This window comes from Heloderma suspectum, chromosome 1 (assembly GCF_057233095.1).
Source record: "Heloderma suspectum isolate Gila_16-S chromosome 1, 16-S_ref, whole genome shotgun sequence".
Taxonomy (NCBI): domain Eukaryota; kingdom Metazoa; phylum Chordata; class Lepidosauria; order Squamata; family Helodermatidae; genus Heloderma; species Heloderma suspectum.
The window spans coordinates 335,962,580-335,975,616 of NC_139458.1; the positions used below are offsets into that span (position 1 = coordinate 335,962,580).

The 13,037-nt window shown below is 44.2% G+C and overlaps 1 protein-coding gene across 3 annotated transcripts in view; it reads left to right on the top strand.

Moving 5' to 3' along the window:
• Positions 1–4,146: 4,146 nt before the first annotated feature.
• The window catches only part of ARG1 (arginase 1), a 37,520-nt gene continuing 28,629 nt past the window's right edge, over positions 4,147–13,037 (top strand). The window contains exons 1-3 of one of the 3 annotated variants that reach the window (XM_084827532.1): positions 4,255–4,316; positions 8,762–8,870; positions 11,886–12,021. The gene's annotated coding sequence lies outside the window, so the exon portion shown is untranslated. Of the gene's footprint in view, positions 4,317–8,761; positions 8,871–11,885; positions 12,022–13,037 lie in introns of all 3 variants that reach the window. The other 2 variants (XM_084827531.1, XM_084827534.1) reach the window with 2 other exon arrangements.

Genomic DNA, 13,037 nt, shown 5'->3' on the forward strand with positions numbered 1-13,037 from the left:
GCCTAACCCAACAGTGCTGCAGATTCATTTAACAGTGGTATGAATAGTTAGTATCAGTCTCACTGGTTAAAAAGAAGTTAACAAAATGGATAGAGAATGTTAAATGACAATGACAAAAATAGCTGCCAGCAATAATGGTTATCTATCTATCTATCGGATGGTATTATAGAGCTCAGTAGACCCAAAAGGTAAGCACTGTAGAGTTTACTGCAGGGTTTACTGATTTCTTCCATTTTCTTAAACTTTCACTTAATTTAATTTCTCTGTGGTGAATGAGATTTCACACAATCATACAAATAATGTTCCACGTTTTAATCTTACACGATTCAGTGGTTAGCGTCAGATTCTGCTTTCACTGTCTGGCCCTTGTCCTCAATTACATTACACCAGCTAGTACACTCAAAATGAAAACCAGGATCCAAAAGCCCTGTGTGTGTATTTAAATGTCTCCCTGTATGCATGGCAGCTTCCAGTAAGTATTTCCTTTTCCAGCTGCAATTTCTTGAACTTCATCCCCTGACTTTCAGGAATGAGCTGAAAGTTCATGCATATAGTATGTGTGTTTGTGATAGGAAGCAAATCCTCAGAAGCCTTGACGCACATGCAGCCTTTGAATCATGACCTTATGTTCCTAAATAATCCTTCAGATAACTTACCAATAAAAAGTTTTAATGGCAACAAAATATCTAGTATTTACCCTAAGAGCCTTTGCTTTGTAATCTATTGTGCATATTTTCAGAATACTTGCTTATATATACAATGATTCTGTGATGGAAAGAATACAACATCCAGGCTGGGGCCCTTGGGAGACTTGTAGGTCATCAGTGGTATAAATCTGTCCCAGCATTAGTTTCATCAGCTAGTAAGGTGTGGGATGGATCCAGGGTGCTTCCAGATGGGTGGCTCCTAGAGTTGTGTCAACAGTTGTGTCATAGACTTTTCAGAGGTATGCAATGATCACGGCAACACAGATTATTGGGGGACTAGAAACTAAGCCCTGTGAGGAAAGGTTGAAGGAACTGGGTATGTTTAACCTTGAGAAGAGAAGACTGAGGGGGGATATGATAGAATTTTTCAAGTACTTAAAGGATAATTACACAGAAGATGGTTGTAACCTGTTCCCTATCATCCACGACTGCAGGACATGAAGTAATGGGCTTAAGTTACAGGAAGGCAGAGTTTGGTTGAACATCAGGAAAAACATCCTATGGTCAGAGCAGTCAGACAATGGAACCAGCTGCCTGGGGAGGTAGTGGGCTCTGTGTCACTGGAAGTATTCAAGCAAAGACTGGAGAGCCATCTGTCACTGATGCTTTAAACTTGCTTCCTTTAAAAGGCCCCTTCCAACTCTATGATTTAGCATGGCTTCCATACATAGTTCCATAGCATGGCTTTAGGACAGTTGTGTAGCTTTTAGCATGGCTTCCATAGCATAAAGGCCTGATGATTTAACATAGATGTTAATGAGCTGGAGATTTACAAAATCTGGGTGGGTGCCGGTGGACAAAGCATGCTGTTTCACCACTGTTCTCAGCCTCATTACGGAGAGCAGTTCAAGTAAGTGAGCAATTTTCCTACCACACAAAGAGAATTACCACCTTCAGGTTACACGTCTTACAAGAAGGCAAATGCACACACTGTTTCACCTCTTTTCATAAGTGGCAGTTACTAGTGCCAACAGACGTATTTGAGAATGAGACGCAGAAGGCTTATAATTGATAGGTACAGCACACACAGCTGCAGCTGAATCCTTGATTATTGTATCACGGTCTGTTTTGCTTTGACACTTTGGCTTAGCTGCAGCTGGCCCCCTTTTTTAAGGGTGAGCTGCCTCTCACCACTGTACCTTTCTTAAGTATCATCTTAATTGCTGAAGTAAGAAAACCTAATCAATGGAGTTGCTAGTAAGCTTTGGCAATCAAGGTGGCCGAACACACATGCTTGCTTCTGGCATAGCCGATTGTAGCCATCTTTGGGTAACAAAATGAGCAACGTACTGTTGTGACTATATACTATCCCATGTATTGGCTTGGCTGCTGACAATGGGGGTATCTACATGGGGCTTTTATGCTGGTTCTACTGCGCCCTGAAGTTGATTGCGTCAGATGACATATGCCCTTCTCTATAGCCAGCGCGCTGCTTCTAGCTGTAAAATCTGGTGTTTTTGAACCTGCTTTTCTGATGGATTTTCCCATCGTGGCGGCTTCAGCGCACTTTTGGAGTTTGTGTGACATGAACTGCTCTCATTGCGGGTTGCTGGGAGCAGCACTGATTGGCAGAAGGGAAAGTTGCATGGGAGGGGGGTGCGGGGAGAGCAGAGGGCTAAATGTGTCTACCCAATGTGACTTCAATTGCACTTTGCCGAGTACAGCAGAGGAGTCAGGAGAATTCCTTTTCCTGTTGTATTAAATATTCACTGACCTCGAGAGCGGGGAGGGGACAGGCAGTTAGCCCTGTTCCTTTGAAACTGCACTGTTGTGAATGCGTGCTGGAAAAACATGCTTACTCAGAAGTAACTCTCTCCAATTGCACATGAATGACCACAGGAGTGGGGAGAGACAGGCAGCCTGCCTCGTTCCTTTGAAACTGCCTTGTTGTGAAAGTGCTCTGGAGAAGCAGGCCTACTTGGGAGTAACCCTTTCCAATTGTACTGCACTGGCCGTGGGTGGGGGGAGGGTGGCAGAGAGGATGTCTCATGCCTGTCATTTTAAAACTATGCTGGAAGTGTGAGGTATGTCCTTATGGAGATGTGCAGGTACATAGACCTTTATTGATTTTAAGAGCTGATGGCCCCCATATGATTCCTAATCCCTCTGAGAAGGGCTAGACACAGAGGAGAGCTGTCTGCTACACATGCTTACTTAGAAGTAACTCAAGCTCCATTGAACCTCCCTGAGCATGGGGAGAGGGGGGGAGGTGCAGGGAGCAAGCCTCCTCTCATTCACTGCCCTGCATCTACACAGGTGATGACGTTCTGCTCTATTCACCCACCCAACCCTGAACTAATGTGGTTTCAGATGCCATTTGCCCCATACAAGTGGGTTTTTTAAAAATGTATATGCTGTATTACTGGCTACCATTTGCCCCAGAGGAGCTAACCCAGCAGGTGTCTCCACGGCTGATTTGCTGAGAGCTGGCTCCGTTTCGAGGTTGTTTGGTGCTCATGACAATCCTGCAGCCACCTTGGAGCTTTTCACGGAAAAACCAGATTTCCTGAGACTACTTGAAGTCTGATTATTTTCCTTAAGTTGGGTTCTCCACTGTATAGTTGTTGTGTGCCCCAACCCCCGCATTGACCTTGGGTATGCAAGCTGTGCCCAGGGGTGTGCTTTCACCATGACCCTGGTCAAGGGGTGTTTCCTGTCCCTGTGTTTCCCAGCACAGACCAATTAGTGTCAACTCAGAAGTAACTCCCATTGTGGTCAATGAGGCTTGTCCCCTGAATGCGCACTTCAGAATTTACCGAGATCCCCCTCAATCGAAATAGCACATTTTAAAGCTCTGACTCCCTAAAGGCTGTAAAGCGCAAACTCGAAGCTGCGATTCTCTGTTGTCTGGTTTATTGCCATTTGGAAGTAACTAATTTGCACCTTTGACCCTGCACTGCATCAGGTTAGAAAGGGGGCTGGTTTCCCATCCCTGTCTTTTCCAGCACAAACATATGTATGTCATACATATATATGTATGTAACTCCCATTATGGTCAATTAGGCTTGTTCCCGAAATGCACACTCCAGAAGTTACCAAGATTTCCATGCATTGAAATAATGTATTTAGGAGCCTTAATGTCGAAGCTGCATGTCTTTGATGTTTGCTTCCTTGCTTTTTGGAAGTAATTAATTTGCAGCTTCGATCCTTTGCATCATCAGGACCTTCAGCAGAAAGGAGAAAGGGGATTAGAAAGGGGGCTGGTTGAAGCCACGGTGCTTCAAGTATTCAGAGGGTTAACTCTCCAAAAGGCTGTAAAGCACTATGTCAAAGCTGCTTTCTCAGCTGTAAGGGAGTAGTTAATGCAAAGCTTTGACTGTTTGCAGCATCTGGAGCTTCAAGGGAGAAAGAAAGCTGCACCTGTGTTTCTTTAATGTTTGCTTTGGAGTAATAAATGTGAAGCTTCAAAGCTTTGATCATTCACAGCTTTGTCAGCTGTAGGAAGGAGGGGGAATGCTCTTGCATTGGTTGATCAGCCGCTGCCAGTCTGGTGACGTTCACTCCAATCCCCCAACCCACCTGGAAGTATGCTCCTGTGAAGGGACTTAGAATGGTGCGGTGCACTGTGGAGCTCTGCATGGACCAAAGCTGGCTTCTTGAAAAATCCGGGTAAGCCACCATTGGCTTCTCCTTCCGTAGTCATGGAGACAGCCCCCCCACCCCCGGCGCCAATTTCATGAAAATCTGTATTTAAACAGAATCACCTCAAAAACTCCTATGTAGATTCAGCCAATGAGTGGTAATTAATGGGTAATCCAAGCCCGCAGAAAATGTAAGTCACGGCTACCTGCCCGGGGAGAAGCTGATGAGTGTTTGGCTTGGGCAGTGTATGCCAAGAAAGGGAGGGGAGAATAAAAATAAAGGGCAGTTTTTAGCCTAGTCAGTAAACACAAGACAGTTCTGAGTTTTGCAGCTAGATGGCGAAAAGCAACCTTGGGAGAGCCGTAACTGTGTATACTGTTGCTTTGGGGAGACTGGGTTTACTTGAAAGACTGGTGCTGCTTGTTCTTGCCTGTTCATCTCGGCTTAATGTAATTCTGCAAATGCTCTTTCCTCACAAGGAAACTGACCCAGCTGTTCCTGGAATACCCCACCATTCTGGGAAGTGGGTAGCATGAAACAACAGAGGTGTTAAGATAATATCGGGCCGACTATTTAGTCATAGCTTTTGAAACTGTACAGGTATTCAGAAAAAAAAAACAATATAGCATGTGTTGGTGGGTGGCCATGTAAATATGATAAGTAAGAGTGTCTCCAAATATGCAGATAAAATGGAAGTATGCTTCTCTAAGGGCGAATGAAAAGACCCACCACTGACCCATTGACATGAAATAGCGATGCCTGATATCCAGAGCAACATTTTATATGTGTACATAGAAAAACCAGCCTCAAGTCTGGAGAATGACCATCAGACAGGAAGTGGCTGCTAGACCTTCCCAAGTGACCTCCTCCCTAAAGTTCCGCACAGCCCTGTGTGTCTCTTGTGTGGGTGATGGTGGCAGGACTAGCATCAGGGTTCAGCGCTGTTGAGCACCTGGCACGGCCCAGCAAGTGCCAGTACTGCCAATTCCCAGAGCCCTCTGGGCCTGCTATTTCTCCCTCTAGCTGTTACAGCCCATTTACTATCCAATTGAGTGAGCAGTGACAAGTGCAAGAGGCAGCAGCAGCAACCTCTGCCTGGTTTGTCCCGGTGCAGATTCACTCCGGAGGGACACACAAATGGGCAGCAGCAAGAGTGAGGAAGAGGAGGTGGGGCTACTCTGAGAGGGGGGGGCCCTGAAGGCATCTTGTCCACAGACACCCCTCCAAAACCCTACCATGGACTTATTTATTGATTGATTTGTTACATTTCTATACCTCCCAATAGCCAAAACTCTCTGGGCGGTTCGCAAAAATTACAACCACAAAGTACAGTATAAAAACAATATAAAATGTAAAAGCTTAAAACTACAGTATAAAAATACTACCAGAATAAAACCTAGCAGCAATGGAGAGATTTAAAATACAGTAACAGATTTAAAACAGCAAAGTTAAAAGACTAGAATGCTAAAATGCTGGGAAAATGAAAAGGTCTTCACCTGGCGCAGGAAGGAGTGCAACGTAGGTGCCAGGCGAACCTCTCTAGGGAGCTCATTCCACAGCTGGGGGACCACAGCACAAAAACTCCCCCCCACACACACCCACACACCATGGACTATGGAAAACCAACCTACCATGTGATGAGAGAAAGCACTTCTGAGTGTTGGATGAGAAAGAAGGCAAAAGCAGGTGCTTTTTATGTAAGATGACAACTATCTTCAAGGAGTAGGCGACTTTGAAGCCTGCCACACAGAATTCCTCACCATGGCAGATGGAACCTGAGAAGAGTCTGGGAGGTGGGGGAGAGAACTGGCCAGATTTTTTTTTTTTTTTTTTTGGCATTACAATCTGCATTCTTATTTCCAGTCAGAGCACAGGCAGCGTTCTCTTGATTTCAGGAGATGAGTGTGAACCAATATCTGATTCTTAAGAGGTACAGCGCCAAAGCAGGTGACCAATGAGTGCAACAATGCACAGGGTTTCCTAGTTCCCAGTATGCTTAGCCAAATGCTTGAAGAAGCATCTCCTAAGGAGATCTGTTTCTGATCAGATGCCAGTTGATCTTGATCAGTTGATCAAAGTGGCTACAGACAAATGAGCTAAGTTCCTGAAGGTATACTGAAGGTATACTGTTCATATGCCAACACATATGGACATCATTCAGAATGCCAGATGATCAGGGTTTTATTTTTACAGAGCATATCCTTCAGCTCTTGGAGGCATCTACTCCTCTGCTTGAAGTATCTTTGTACTCTGGATTAGATTCAACTTCCTGCTTGAAAGTGAATGTAGAATGGATCTAGGGTGGCCAGGTAGAAGAGGACACCTGCTGGAATGCCCTGTTATATACATCTTTTTAAGGTGCAGGAGCGCTGTCCAACTTTGCACCCGACCATCCTAGATGGACTGTCCATTACGTTAAAATCCATGTGCAACCCTAGCATCTCTTTATTGGGTGTTTGACATAGCTTGTCTGATGAGATTACTTTCCAGTCCAAACGTTAGACTGGTTATAAAGCTGTACTCTCCCTCCAGAGTTTTCCTCAGTGGATCTGATCAGGGCACTTTTTTTTTTATTAAGAGAAAGTATAAGCTTGTCCTGCTTGCAGAAAGATAATGTCATTGCTTTAATGGGCAAGGGAAACCCAGTTGTAAATTCTTTGGACGCTAGTAGCTGTGTGTGTTGTCGTTTTGTAAAAACCTAGCTCCATATCCTAATAAAACGCTGGTGAAACATAAGGGAAAGACCATTTTCAATTTTCTAAAAGGAAGTTAGGAAGAAGAAAAAAAAGGGAACAACTGTGCACTTTGTCTACTGAAGGTAGCCCAAGAAGCAAGAGGTTTAAATTATAGGAAGATGCTGGTGCTTACCTTTAAAACCCTAAACCGCTTGGGACCCAAATACCTGAAGGAGCGCCTCTTCTCCTGACACCTTGGCTGTGTATATTAAGATCTTCTGATGAGGCCCTTTTCTAAGTACCGTCAGTTGGTGGAATTTGTGATATCTGTACAAAGGAGATTACCTTTTCTGTGGTGGTCCCCTGACTTTTGGACACCCTCCCAAAGGACTTCAATCAGCATTGATATTACAATATTTTTTGGCACCAGGTATTTTAAATTAGTGTTATTGCCTCTGTCTTCAATTTTATGTTATAGGAAGGATGAAAGAATGTTGTTTTTATTATATTGTACTTTAATTATTGTACACTGGCTTAGAATCCATTAGAATGATGGGTGGTCTAGACATTTTAATATAAATAAATGAAGCCAGATTTACTTTTAACATGAGGGGAAATGGCTAATTATAAAAGCAGTTTCATGATGGAATACTGCTGTGGTGGTTATGTATTCTCTTTTCCTAGCAGTGTTCAAAGAGGAATGGTGGTCTGCAGTGGAGGCTGGTGGCTCTGATGTCAGTGGGGTGGTGAATTCACTCTGGGTTTCAGTCAGAACCTGTCAGAACTCTAGAGGAGCCATCCAAGGTGCAGAGCACCTTGGATAGCTTCCTTAGAGTTCTGACTGAAACCTGGAGTGGATTCACCGCCCCACTGACAATCCAGCCACCAACCTCCATGGGGGTCTGGCATCTGTTGGGGGATGTTTTAAATATAGGGAATCCTGCCTCAGGGCCCACTGCATTCCTTATTCTTTTCAGTCAGAAACATAGGAAGCTGCTTTATACGGAGTGAGACCATTGGTCTATCTAACCCAATAGTGCATACACTGACAGCTGTCGTTGGGTTTCAGGCAGGATTCTTTTGTAGCCCTACCTGGAGATGTCAGGGATTGAACCCAGGACTTTCTGCATGCAAAGCATGGAATCTACCACTGGGCTACAGCCCTTCCCCACAACTATGGCAATACGTCTCTTTTCCTGGACATCTATCTCTTCCATCCCCACAACGATATAGGTAGATATTTGATTCTCAAGGGAAACTTATCGAAGTGTGTACCAGGGCTCTTGAACACCATGTTGTTTTACTCCTAATCTTTTTTTAACAGTAGGAACAGCCATCGTTTCCGACATGCCCCAGGCTGCCAGGGCTTATGCTTATCAGGGGTCTGCAATGTTGTCAGATAAGGCAATACAATGATTTTGAAACATTTTCTAATCTTAGATTTAAACAGTGGCTGATCTTTTCTTCTTCTTTTAAAAAAAGGCAAAATTTACATATTTTAAAAATACAGACCCATAAGCTGACTTCAACAACATTTTGCTTCTGTCACTGTGTGGAGAATGAGATAAGGTTTATAAATCATTTTGCATACTTAGGAGTGCTATATAAATGTTTGGAAATGAAAGATGTGAAGCGGGACACCATCAAAGGGTGGGATTTGCATTATTACAAGGTAAAGCCCAATGAAGATTAGAGATGAATTTACATGAGGTGACTAAGATCGAAGTTAGATTAGCCTGAAGTAATGTGAGCAAAACCTTAAGTTGTTTTGCCTTTTCTCCCCCTGAAATTTTGCAGTAAGATTGTTATCACCATATGAACTCCACATCTTCACTTGCTCCTGTGGACATGACTCAGTGCAGTAATTTCAGAGCCCCTGGAACATTTTGGACACTGACAACTTTGGGTAAATAAACTCTGGTACCTTCTTTTCCACATAGACAAAGACAAACAAAAATACATTGAATTTAAATCTAGTTATTGAGAGAGGGTAGTACAGTTAATGCCCCCCCCCCAATTTTACAGACAAAAATATAGGTAGAATCCATTGGCTGCTTGGAAGTTTTCTTTTTGGGTCTTCATACAGAAGTTTTGGTATAGCCTAAAATAAACATTTTTAGGATATCTGGCAAAGTATAGAAAGACTTTTGTGTAATGATATATATGACCTTATGGAACTGGCCCTATTGATTTATTTTAATTTATTTATTGTTACATTTATATCCCTCCTTTTTTCCTCTTACAAGAAACCCAAGGGGCGTACATGGGCCTTCTCCTCTTCGTTTTACCCTTACAACAACCCTGTGAGGTAGGTTAGGCTGAGAGTCAGTGCCTGGCCCAAAGTCACCCTGTGAGCTTCAAAGCCAAGTGAAGACTAGAAACCAGATCTCCTGAATTCCCGTCCAACACTTTAACCACTACACCACACTGGCTCTCGATGATTGTTTGCATTAGTGCTGATAACATACCTTTAGTGGTACCAATGAAATATACCTTCATGGCCTACTTGTGAGTTTCCAAAGGCATTTGGCTGTCTGCCATTGGAAACAATGCTGGACTAGATGGACCACTGACGAACCCAACATGTCAATTTTTATGGATTTACTGATGTGTGATTAATCCAAATTGACACATGGAGCAATTAAGCCCTGGCTTAAAGAAGAAATACATAATCCTCAGTAGGATCAAATGCATGTTTATTAACTGATATCTGAAAAGTATATCTTTTGTCTTATTTATTTTTGGTCAGGTAAATTGCACATTTGAAGAAGAAGCCAGCTGTGCAGTGCTCTGATCAGCACATACACTGTGATGTTATCAAGAAGCTTTCCCCACAATCCAAGTTTCATTTAAAAATGGAGAAGGTGGTGAATAAACACATAAAAGTAGCTAAGGTTAAAAATTTACCATAAATCGCAGACTGTCCTGGACTAGGACCCCAAACCCTAAACCTCAGAGGATCCCGACTTCTTAACTGTTCAGGGAAATGACTTGGTTACAGAAAGGAATCATGAGGCTTCCACCTCCTCCAGACCCAGTTCTCCAGCACAACTCCAGGGACCTGCCTCCCTGCATCTAGAGGAGTTTGTATTGCCATCCTTGGACTCTTAGGACTCCATCCATGAGGCACCAGCATGCCACAGCCAGCCCAGGGTTGTTGCAGACTGAGGCTGCTAAAACAAATCAGTCCCCTTTAAGATAAATGCTTTAGTCAGTGTGGAGTACGGATGGTTCTCCAGGCACATGCCCAGCCCTTGCCCCCGCTTGCATGGACCCGTGCTCAAGCACCCCACTGCTTGCCAAGTTGCCCACACTCACCCAAGCAGCCTCATCAAGCTCTGCGATTGCCATTTTTTTGAAAAATAAAATGGCGATTGCAAAAATGTGCATATTTCTGTATACCCAAAATGGGGCCATGAACCACCCATATACACAAGATTACAGACATTTGGTTGCCTGTAATCTTGCATACATGGGCTGTTCACAGCCCCATTTTGCATATATGCGAATATGCACATTTGTGAAAATGCGCACATTCATGTATATGCGAAATGGGGCCGTGAATAACCCATATATGCAAGATTACAGGCAAGCAAATGCCTGTAATCTTACCTGTTTGGGCTATTCATGGCCCTATTTTGCATATATACAAATATGCACTTTTTCATAATTGTATTTTTGAAAAATGGCAACTGCAGAGCTCAGCGCCACCACCCGGGTGAGTATGGGCAGCTCGGTGAGCGCAAGCAGGGGGCAAGCAGGGGCAGGGGCTCAGTGAGTGCAGCTTGGGGGTGTGAGCAGGGGGGGTTGGCTGGATTCTTGGACAGAATCAGGCACCCGCACCATCCCTAGTGTGGAGGCAGGGCTAACCAACCTAAATGCAGCCAACCCCCAGTTAAGGCATTGTCATGATCTGCTGCTTGTTGGCACAAGATCCAGACACGGTTCTCTGGCTTCCAGCCTCGGTGTCACTTGGAGCTCTCCATGGTTTGATTTGTCCCAAACCCTGTGAAGACCCAATACATAATGGAGCCCTGTAACCCAGGCCTCACCAGCTGTCAATGATGCTCACCCCTCACTACGACAGAGGCAGAACACAGAGAACACAGACACCTTGCCTGAAAACTGGAGAGAGAAGAAAGACTGACAGCTAAGCTAGCATTTGATTTGCTGGAATGCACATCTGTCACTTCAGCTGCAGAGATGGGAGAAAGGTGTGTGACCAGCAGTGAGCTCCTTTTTATATGAAATCTGTCTTCAACCTGTGTGTTCTTTCACTCCACTTTGTACCCAGAAATGCTCCCAAATTCATTACAGGGTTTTGAAAGAAAAGTCTACATCAGTGCCTGTGCTTACTATATCATCTGCATACAATAATACAATATGATTTGTTGCCTGAACTGTTTTAATTGCAATCCGGTAGCTGGAGTAACTCGATGGACTGCCCTCTCTTGCTCCTCTCTGTAATTTAAATTCATTCACTTTGCAGTAGGATGTTCATTACAGACTCCTCTCCATCATCCACATTTCAAAGTTCTTACTTAAATCCTCCAGCACTCTTGACACTCACTGCCCTATATTGAAATGTGAAAATGGTGACACTGGCATAGCAACTATCTTCAAGTGAAGACCTGTGAATGGCGAGATTCCAGAGCTCTGCAGGTCATGGATCTTCTGTCCAAAATAGCTTAGAATGCTGTCATTTCCACATTATGTTTGTAGGCATTTTCAGATGCTTGAATTCAGCAGCAGCTTTAGAAAAACATAATACAAAAAGCAGCTCTGAGACAACGACTGAAGTGCATTTTTCTTTACTTACATCACATGTGCTCAAGCCTGCAGTGTTTAGATGCCAGGATAATTCTGCATCCAGGACCTCTGTGGGTGCTGCTGATTTTGACTTCCTCTTTTTGTTTTCCAGATACTGAACAGCAGCCTCATTGGGAAGAACGGCAATACAACTGAGCCAAAGTGCTGAGAACGTACTCACCCTTGGCAGCAGGAAAAGCAGCCGCCTTCGCTCTTCTGCTAGGAACCCTACCGGCTAATGTCAGCAAGTAAGCTTGTTTACAGTGAAGAAAAATGTGAGCTCGAATTTCTACAGACTTTGTTCCTAGCGTCCCCAGTGTGGTGACCACAGAGGCATGCCATGGAGCCCACCTAGCACTCTGCTCCCCCTCCAGGCCAGATTGCTCACCAAATGGCATTGGAGGCCGGTGGCTCCTGTTTTAGTGGGGCAGCGAATCTGCTCTGGCATTCAGTCAGAACCAGCCAGAACTCTAAAGGAGCGATCAAGGTGCTGGATACATTTTGGGGACAGGCGTCAGCACTTTGGATAGTTCCTTTAGACCTCTGAAAACCAAAAGAGGAAGTCAAAATTAGTGGCACCCACAGAGAACCTGGGCGCTGCTAGTGACTGGAGAGCCTCTGCTTGGTCATGTGCCCTGCATTTAGAATGTCCTCCCCAGAGACGCTTGCCTGGTGCCAACTCTGATGTCTTTTCAGCACCAAGAGAAGACCTTACAGAAAAAAAGTTGCGCAGCCATTCCGGCATGTTGCGTAGCTGGTTTTAGCTGTGTTTTTATGGCTTCTGTTGGATTTTATGGTCTGGGAATGGTGGCTGCTTCTATTGCTCTGACTGATGTTAGGATTTTTTTGTGCGTGCATACTACCCTGGGAGATTTATGCTGAAGGGGAGCTAATAAATCTACGAACTGAAATACTTAGGAGCAGCTGAAATTTTAGTACCATATTTTCCAGAGCAGCTGTGAGTGAACAGAGTGTTAACAGGCCCAAAGGCAGAGGATAATAATTTTAAAAAGCAAAAAGAATTTATTTAAGGAAAGCAGAGTTTACATTGCATTTCAGGCTAAAAAAGAAAGAAAACTTCTAGGGAATAGCCACAAAGCGGGGGGGGGGGGGACTAGAGCTGTGCACAAATGGCCTCTCAAAATTCGCCACCCTATTTGTGTGCAGAGAAATTGGAGGGACAATTTCACTGAATTTCTCCAGGGGGAGGAGAAATTCTCAGCACTGTCTCGCAGGTGGGGCTCACCTTTGGCAGGAGTTGTGG